Below are 10,573 nucleotides of genomic sequence, written 5' to 3'. Positions count from 1 at the left end.
TATGAAAAATAACTGAGGGAAAAACCATCAGAAGAGTCATTGGGTTTCAGGAAATATCATCTGTTAAACTTTTAGTATGCAAAGCCATTATGTATAAGATAAATCCAATGTTTTTAGATGTAGTGATTAGAACAAGACTCATCCTCGTCATTAAATCTAGACCCAATTTAGAAACCGTTACAACCTGAGATATATAGTAGTCATTTTATTCTTTGTGTCACATATTGGTTATCATTACAAGGTATATACCGTACCTTTATGGTTCTGTCAACAACTTATCATTAGAAAAGTTTGGCCAAGAGTGGGAATCTTGATATGTTTTCAAAATGTTTTTCATTTAAAATATACAGAATTAGTTAAACATAGTAAATTTTAGAATTAATTGTAATAAAAAGTAATGGTCCTCTGCTTCTTGTCCCCACAACTTCAGTCCCACTCTACAAAGAAAACTACAATTAACTCATTTAATAGACTTTGATTTACTTCTCTCCATATGATTCCACATGTCCAAATTGTATTCTCATTCCACTGTTCAACTGATTTTTTAAAACATTGTATTCTCATCCCACTATGCTTTTATGAACTTTAAACATTGTTTAATGATTTTTTATAATGATAGAAAATAATTTAGCTAACTTGCAGAAGTCCCCAACATACCCCTCTAGTGCACATAAATAACTTCTTCTTTATTTCTTCTAGAACAGTGTATCTGAAACTTCAGCACTTATGCTGATTTTCAGCACATGCTGATTTTTGAAGTTTCTGATTTTTGCTATGTTACATATCAAGTAAGGCCTGTGTCTATAATTTATTCAATCTGAAAAAGAACAATTAGCAGGCATTCCCACATTTGCTTCGACCTTAGCACTAGTATCTCTGAAATGATGGATTTAATGCTGTAGTTATATTTTGCTAACATATTTTAAGACAAGTAAAAAATTATTAAAACATATTTTTTAATTAACACCTAAAATCTTCTGGTAAACTCCTATGAATATACTTACCGTATAAAAAGAAACATCAATCTCAAGTAGAGAACACTGTCTCAAATGCTTCAGGTGCTGGGAAACAATACCATTGCATGAAGTCTAAAGACGAAAGAGAAAGAAAGTGATAGGGAACGAGGGCAATGAGATATTGCATGCTTCATTTGAAATTCACTCACATTTTACCTGTTTAAATGTGCTTTAACAAGACAGATAATTATTCAATCCACATAAATCCAATTAGATATGGCATTGATAGAATTGGAGTATATGCACTATATTTCAATCTGAAGGTTATCCTTATACCTTCATTTCATCTTCCATCAAGAATACATCAAATATTTTTAATCAGTACATTTTAATGTAAGGGTTATATTTTGTCTATCTCTGCTTCCCCTTTACTCTTCAGATTGTTGTAAAGGCAGGCACTTCCAAACTTTCACGGAAGAAAATCATTCATATTTAGTGCAAACTCTTTCAGAGTTTAAAAAATGTGGACCACACTGCAATTCATCCTAGGAGGTCAGCAAAATCCTGATTAAAAAATATATATGTATATAAGAGAAAACAGTTTATTCACGTCTATCATTTCACTTATGTAAATGTAAAAATCCTAATCAATATTAAAATATTATTGATATCAATTCTTTAAATGTATAAGAATTACGGTACATTATATTCAAGCTGGGTTGATCCCACATTTGGTTGATAGTTTTAATTCTGGAAAATCTGTAAATATAATTCACCACATTATCAGATGGAACTAAAAAAATGTAAGCATTTGAAGAGATGAAGTAATACCATTTAGATAGGACAAAAACAATAAAAATTAATAGGGAAATTCCATAACTTGACAGAAAACTTTATAAAAGTTAGATGAACTTACTTTTCAAAGGAGAATAATTAAAATTTAACTGAGAAACATAAAGTTGTAAATAAATTGGTAGAAATACTATGTTCCTGGATTGCACAATTCGGTGTTATAAAAATGCCAGTTCTGCTCAAATTAATCTATTTACTCAATGCCTTTCCACTCAAAATTTCACTAGGAGATTTTGTAGAATTTTACACTGATTTAAAATGTGCTTAGAAAATATAAATTATAAAGAATAAGCAACATACTTTTGAAAAGACCTGAGGTACCAGGTATTAAAACATATAAAGCCACAGTTATTGAGACAATGTGGAATTGGCACAGAGATGGGCAAATACATCAGTCAAACAGAATCATGGGTCAGAAAAAGAGCCATGATTGTATAGAACTGCTGTGTATGACAGAGGTGGCATGCCAGGACAGTGACGCAAAAATGGTCTATTCAGTAAGTGGAGTTGGATAAAACGATTATCCTTATAGAAGATGATGAAATTATATGTCTAGTTGATCCATATAAAAATCAATCACAGACTAATCAAGAACCTAACATTATAGGAAAATGTTTAAACTCGTATAGCTTTAAAAATTAAAACCTCTGGATGTCTCTAAATAAGCAGAAATTTCAAGAAAATTAGAAGAAAAATTCAAGATCAATTTGGCAGATGAAATCTACCCCACAAAATCACTTTATCCAAAAATCTATTCACAATATTAACAAAATATTTGTAAAAAAAAAAAATGTAAAAATAAAATTCATTAGTAGCAACCAAACAAGGAGAATGGAAAAGTCTTAAACTACCAAAAGTTATACGCAAAGTAAGGAATATTCCACAGTAGGTTGCACAGTTTGGCCAACGTCTTCATCCCAACATCACAGTGTTGTGATTTTACAAATTCCTTGAGTTCTTCTGAAACACAAATGAGTTGATCATTTTTGTACTCTTCCTCCCATCACCCCTACCCAAGCACTGACTGGAAAGAAACAGGGAAACTGAACAACTAATCTTTTACCTGATGGAAGTGCAAACTCCACAGCTGAACCAGGACTCGGGGAGTAGATCTGAAGCCCAAGGATGTCCTTCTATGCAAATGCCAACACCCAATCTCAACTTAGTATTCTATTAGGTCTTGCAAATAGCCTCAACTGAGACAAATCTGTTAGTCACATTGAGAACATTGTCTTCCCATTCCAAGGTGAGAGAGAAAGAAAGACTAAAAGAAAGAATCTTGAATGGCTCTAAAAATTTGTCAGGCTCAGCAGTCTTTGTAGTGAGTTAGCATTGCAGAACTATGTACACATTTTTTTTTGATTATAGAAAAAGGACAAATACCCATGCTTCTCTCATCCAACACTGTTAATAAGGCCATGAGTGTTTATATATATTTCAATTCCTTATTTCGTAAAATACACTGCATTATCTCCATAAGGGAACACCAACTCTGCAATAAAGTGACATTAGTGAGGATGTAAAATCAATATAAAACTTTTTTAATTACAACTTTGGAATCTGATAAAATGTGCCACTTGGACAATCTTATTTGGTGAATACCAAAATTTTGTAACTTAAGATGTGCAGAATTATGCTCACTAGCTGTAAGATTCAGTGCCAACTCCCAAACCATTGCTATGTGGCTTGTCATTAAAATTTTTTTTAAACTGCACTTCATTATAATTATGTCCCATTATGCTAGAGTCTCAAACATGTGGACCAAATTTTATGTGCTGAGTAACATGGTTTGCGTTATGCCTGTGCCATATAACTGGGACCTGTGCAGAGGTATGGGAAGGACTTCTACCCTCCTCTTCCCATCCTTCAAAAATAATTTTCCCTGTTCACTTGTGGCATGTGCAATTTATAACATGAAGAACAACAGATCAAGAAGAAAAACTTCCCTTACTACATTTAGGCACATTATGAGAGAGGAAAGAGAATATGTAAGCCTTGAACAATTAAGTGTTTAAGGTATGGCAAGTTCGCCAACACTGATAGCAAAACACATGTACCTGGCTAATAATTCTTCCAAGGCTTGATCTTCCTTGACCCTTTAATTGCACTGATTTTAAACTTGGTTTTGTCCCTACGTAGTGGAAAGATGTTAAGAGATACTTCCAAGTCTTTAGCCTCACTATCCAAATGAAAACAAATTTAACACAATGATACTAGAGACATAGACATCTTAGTATTGTGCTGTCATGGACTTATTAGCCTAAGACAAAAAGTATATTTTATATTACTTTGGCTTTGCCATCATCTTACTATTGCAAATATCACTGGGTCAGACATATCAGTCTCCCCACCCCTTGTCACTTTGGGCCAGTTGTGACTTGGCCTACAGCCATGGTAGCCGTTTTCTGGCATACTGGCAGCTTCCCAGCTCAAGTGTTTTATTTATTTTTTTGAGGGCAAATGTCTTAAGAGCTTGCTCAGACCATATGCAAGGCAGTTTGGAAGTGCCTGAGATTTAATGTGTCAAAGAGCAGTACTTAACTGGTAAGTGACAGGAATCAATGAACAAACACCAAGCTTTCCTGGCTTTCTTTTGGACAATTCTTAGAAGAGGTCTGAAGGATACTTCAAGGTATCTTGAGTGATGGAACCTTGGCTGCTTACAGCAATCATCTATACTTTATTGCACACTCTAACTTTCTCCCTTCTCGGTCTCACATTCCCTATTCCCTCATTTTTTTCTTCCAGAAATCATCTACCAAATAAATATCATATAGCAAATAAACATCTACCAAATAAACATCAAGTCCTTGCCTCAGAGTCAGGTCTAGGGAGAATTTACACTCTGATAATCCCATCTCTGTATGGTATTAGTAAAATGAGGCTGCACATATCTATGGCACAAATGACACTGTACGGATGCATGACAATAAGAGATAATGACAGTATCATATGACTGGGCAACTGGAAGCACTATGAGAAACTATTACTATCTGAGGCACAGACACTCTCTAGGCATCAATTACCCTGATCTGATGAACAGCATGTTTGCTTAGACAACATGGTTGCTGGAGCCTTCAAAAAATGCTCATTCCCGGGGGGCTGGCCCCGTGGCCGAGTGGTTAAGTTCGCGCACTCCGCTGCAGGCGGCCCAGTGTTTCATTAGTTCGAATCCTGGGCGCGGACATGGCACTGCTCATCAAACCACGCTGAGGCAGCGTCCCACATGCCACAACTAGAAGGACCCACAACGAAGAATACACAACTATGTACTGGGGGGCTTTGGGGAGAAAAAGGAAAAAACAAAATCTTTAAAAAAAAAAAATGCTCATTCCCCCATTCAGAATGGTTACTGTCTAGAATCCCAGTATAACTATAGAAATAAGAAGGAATGGAAACAAGGTCCCTTACTACCTTCAAAGAACAGAATAATAATGGTAAAAACATATCATTACTCCAGAAAACATAGTTATGAAAACAGATTATTAATATGCACGGTATAATATATTGAGTCTGGTGTTGGTGACTATACTTATATCAACAATGTAAATTGAAGTCAGGCATCAAAAATAGTCATCTAGTAATCATGATAATCAGTGTCATCTACTCACCTAAAATGTTGATGAGTCTGGTTCCCTCATGTCATTAATAACCAAACTGCAGTCAGAAGAATTTAAGAGTGTCTCTCCCCTTTGAGACACTCCTTTGGGAGCTTGAGTGTCCTCTGGATTCTTAGTTATTCCCAAAGCACATGAGAAAAGGAAATGATGCCACTGATTTTTGTTAATTGTCCAGGTTAACTTTGAATTTCCCATTAAGGAAATGTTCTTTTATGTACAATTCATCTGCTTTCCTCTGTTATTACTTTTACTACATCCACTCAAATATCTAGATGTAAGTATATTATTTGTTGGGTATGTGCTTTAATCACCCACAAAATTACTTCAACATTCATCATTTTCCACAAAGGCTTCTTCTCAAATTTTATGCCTGACAATGAAGACAAAACTCTTTAAACATGTTCTATGGTGTTTTAAAAGATTTGAAAGGAATAAAAATTATGAATATGTGTATAACTCATTTTTATTTCTTTTGGGGCCTTAAGGAACTAAACTGAATCAACAGCAGTCCTCATTCCACATCCGCACTTCAATTTCCCTTTCCCACATGGGTACCTCCTCCAGAAAGTTGATATATGCCTTTAAAAAGGAACACAGTCTTATAAATTAAATATAATGTATGCCTTAATGTACACACATGTTGTTATACAATTCATTTTGAAACCTAAAGGTTCTCACTCAACTAAATGTTTTTAAAGCATGTTCATTTTACTATCAATATTTTGCTGTCTTCTGTTATAATCTGGGTCTGCTTTCATTTAATGTTTGTTCCCACAGTAATAAGCATTTAGCTAATTACTAACTCTTGGTCCCCACTGATCCATGAATGTAATTGTCTGTGAAATATCTCCGAGAGTGGGACCTTGATGTGGAAAAATAAGCACACTTAATTTATTTAAAGAAGTATGGATCTAGATATTTTTAATCTATTTATATTCCACCATAAGAACACAAGAATTTCCTACTCTGGAAATCCAACTTATGAATAGGTACTCCTTATGCATATGTAAGATAATGTAATAAATAATTAAATCAGATTTAATATTATAGAGCTAAAAGTGTTTTATTTTCTTTAATACATTATTTCTTTTTAAAATAGTCCAAATATTGGTTTGCATTTGAAATAAAAAGAAGCACTAAACACAATCTATGACAGCCAAAACTTTCAGAGCTTATAACAGAGATAAACTCATGATCTTAGCACAGTTTTAATATTTGATTGTATATAATAGTGACAAGATTGACAGTTTTGAATAATATGGATGAAATAGTTGCTGAAGTGACTCAAAAAATTGACACACACCCTGTGGCAGAGGTGGACTGACACACACATGGTGAGACTATTTCTCACCCTCCTGCAGTTAGGGGTGGTATCACAGCCTCTTTCTGTAAGATATTTTCTCACTGCTGTGAGCTTGTCCTGAAAAGCTTTCCACAGAGCCTTTCTGTTTTAGAGCTTGTAGTTTCCTGCTATTGAACCACAGAATGTTGGTAACATGTTAAAAATTATGATACAGAAAGCAAACAGTAAGAAAAGTGATTACAACAGAAATGAAGATGCCACCACCACAATCAAGGAACTGTTTGTAGCCATATTGCTTATTCAGTGATCAAAAAGCAATATTTTAAGCCTCCAAATCTTAATAGGAAAGTTTCTAACTTAAATATTTCATAAAGCGTTTTAAATTAATATAATATCTCATAAATCTGTATTATGTAAATATTAACCACCCTCAATATTCAGTAATATATTTATTAGATCTTTGAAATATACAGTTTAAGAAGTGTTTTTTTGTTTGTTTAAACCATTAGTAACCTCTTCTGACCATTATATCTCGAACAGTTTTTGTAGTTAGAATTGCTTGTCAAGAAGTAGATATTTTAGGGGCTGGCCTGGTGGCACAGCGGTTGAGTTCACACACTCTGCTTTGGCTGCCCAGGGTTCAGATCCCGGGTGAAGACCTACACACAGCTTATCAAGCTATCTTGTGGCAGACATCCCACATATAAAAAAATACAGGAATATGGGCACGGATGTTAGCTCAGGGCCAATCTTCCTCAGCAAAAAGGGTAGGATTGGCTGCAGATGTTAGCTTAGGGCTCATCTTCCTCAAAAATAAAGAAGATATTTTGATATTTAGTTATAACTATAGGTGATATATTATAATATCTAGTTTGATATTTTAGTTAACCCAGATTCATGTACATTTTGTGATATGAGGTATAGAGTTTGTTATCTCAGCCGTTTTTGTCAACAAAATTGCTCCAACCCAGAAAACGCTTGTTTATAAAATTGCCTATGTAAGTGTTGAAAGGGCATAACCAATCCTGGACAGAAGATTGGAATAGAACGTGACAACTGGGGGCATGACTTATGAAAGGATCTTAAGCTTCATAATCTAATAACTTTGTTTAATAAAAGGAAAGAAAAATTTTATAGCTGTTAGCTGATATGCAGAGAGGAAAGAAAGGAGAGGAAAGAAGGGGTTAGAGAGAAGAGCTAGTATAATGGTTTAAGGCTGGGGGAATATATAAGAAGGGCATGTGAGAAACTCTTTAGTGGCACAGAATTAAGATACTCTAAGAATAAGGAGGCCTGATACTATGACATATATTTTGCCTATATTTTGCCTCCTTCCACCTTTATCTGCAGTGAAGTTTACTTCATTTTGAATGATTTATTTGAAAGAACATTTTGATTTCCATGGAGGTGGCTTGAAGAAATCTTCCTTCAGAAAGCAAAGATGACAGGTATGACCCATGACAACGTACACAACTGGAGTGAATGTCTGTGGACTTCCAAGGAGAAGGCATTATTTGCTCAAACTAAACTTATCTAGATCTTAAGGGACAAGAAAAATCTCCACTGGAAACCTCAAGATTTCTTATTTTACTTTTGAATTAAAAAAATTCTGAAATCATTCCAATTGCTGTTATCTTTATTTTGCATGTTATGCCCACTCTCCCTCACTCCACTGTATGTTAGTAGTGTTTTACATGTACAGTCAGAGATACGTTATACAATGACTGTTAACTTTTTTTGGCCTTGAGTGTCCTTGAGAATTGGTGTCACTTTGAGGACAATGACATTTTTTTTTTGTCTAATAACTTTTCATTCTAAAAAAACACTAAATAAAAATGCTGAAAGAAGTAATTGCTCTTATGACTTCATAACAAAGACAACTCTACACAACACTTCTTAGGATGAGAATATCATGTGGAAAAATTAATTATATATGATATTTGATAAATATTATGATTTTTTAGGTACGTGCAGCAAAGAAGAGGGATAAAAAGAAGCGCCTTTTATGTATTTCTTAAGTCTATGTTGCCACGTCTTATTTCCATGTATATCTAAGCATTTTTTGCTTAGTTTTTATTTTTCCCTAAAGGCTTATTTTTTCTGTGATATACATTTTTTTCAATTGCAAGATAAAATTGGTCCAAAATAGTTGAGAAATTGATGGATAAAATGCTGCAGAAAATAATAAAACTTTTAATAAGTTGAGCAAAAGTTATCCGTGGCCAGGAAGATGATCTAACTCTTGAGCACCTTCCAAACAGTGATTCTCGTATATGTCCACCACCAGCCAGCAGGCTTTCTCTTCTTGTTCAGAAATCAGGAAAACCCTTTGGTAACTTATGTTTTATTTTAAAATGTGATTATTTTCAAATTATTGTTTGTTAATTATATAAGTGTGTTATCTTTGGCCAATTAATGCGTTTTTCTATAGGGAAATTTGGGTTTTAGAAGTTGAGATAAAAAGGATTAAAATCTTCCCTCATTGAAATTAATGGAATTTTTAACTATTTGCTTCCTCTTCACTTAACAGTAGGATTTTCAGGGGCAAATGAGAACCTTCAAGTGAAGATAGTTGTAGTTTTAAATTTACATTAGTTTGAGTGATTGACATGGATTATGAGGAATCTCTTCAATGCGTCCTTCACATCCTTATTCCTTAGGCTGTAAATGAGGGGATTCAACATTGGTATCACCAGGGTGTAGAATAGAGAGACCATTTCATCAGTATCTAATGAGTGATTGGTCCTTGGTTGCAAATACATGAAGAGAAGAGTCCCGAATACAGTGACAGCACAGGTAGAAAAGGTTTTTTGTCATGCCTCTGAGGAATATGTCCTCAAAATGGCAAGAATGGTATTGAAGTAGGATATTAGAACAATAATCATAGAGAAAAACAAATTGGTCCCTGAAAAGGCAAATGCAGCTGTTTCTGGAATGGAGGTATCAGAATAGGATAATGCTAACAAAGGGGTGTTATCACAGTAAAAACGGTTGATTATATTGAAAGAGCAATATGACAGAGAAGACACAGGAAGAAACAGTGCTGTGGTCAGACTGGAGATGTATGTGAGGGATACCAGCAGAAGGCAGACATATGGAGACACCGCCAGCATGTAGAGCAGGAGGTCGCAAACAGCCACGTAGCGGTTATAGCCCATTGCAGCCAGCATGAAAATCTCAGCCACGGTAAAAGCTAAGAATCCACCCACTTGGGCTACACATTCATAGTAGGATATGGTTCTCTTTGAAACCAAGAAGTTTACCAGCATTTTAGGGGCAAAGACAGTAGAAATGCCAAGATTGATGACAGCCAAGTGCTGGAGGAAAAAGTGCATAGGAGTTTGAAGTCGAGACTCAACACTTGTGAGAGTGACGATGCCCAGGCTCGGTGCCACAGTCAGCCCATAGATGACCAGGAAAACAAAGAAGAGCAGAATCTGGAGGTCTGGATGGTCTGAGACTCCCATGAGGATGAACTCAGTCACCTGGCTGAGATTCCCTGGGGCCATTTATATTATTGCTTTCATCTTTTAATGGGGAAAATAGAAAGAGATTATTAGGTGGTAAAATTGCTTTTCTGTTAGGTACTAGATTGTTAAATGTTTCTTTTAAAATCAGTTACTTTTTGTTCAAAAACACTTAAAAATTTCAGATCATAGTTGCTTTTCTCTCCATCCTTTCATAAAATTCGGAAATACAAACTCTCCAGAGACCAATTTCAGACTCTTAGAACTGTTTGACAAGATACTATTTTCTTTATCCACTGCTGGATAAATTTTACATTGGATGAATATGCATCCATGTTTTATATTATTATATGCATTGATCCTTTTATTAATATA

The 10,573-nt window shown here is 34.7% G+C and overlaps 1 pseudogene; it reads right to left on the bottom strand.

Annotated features, from left to right (window-relative positions):
• Positions 1 to 9,317: 9,317 nt before the first annotated feature.
• LOC124228517 (olfactory receptor 8J2-like) lies at positions 9,318 to 10,240 on the bottom strand (annotated as a pseudogene).
• Positions 10,241 to 10,573: the final 333 nt, after the last annotated feature.

The sequence above is a fragment of the Equus quagga genome, chromosome 17, assembly GCF_021613505.1.
Source record: "Equus quagga isolate Etosha38 chromosome 17, UCLA_HA_Equagga_1.0, whole genome shotgun sequence".
Classification (NCBI taxonomy): Eukaryota; Metazoa; Chordata; class Mammalia; order Perissodactyla; family Equidae; genus Equus; species Equus quagga.
Note: the sequence above shows the minus strand (reverse complement) of the source record. Positions and strands in the feature narration are given on the sequence as shown.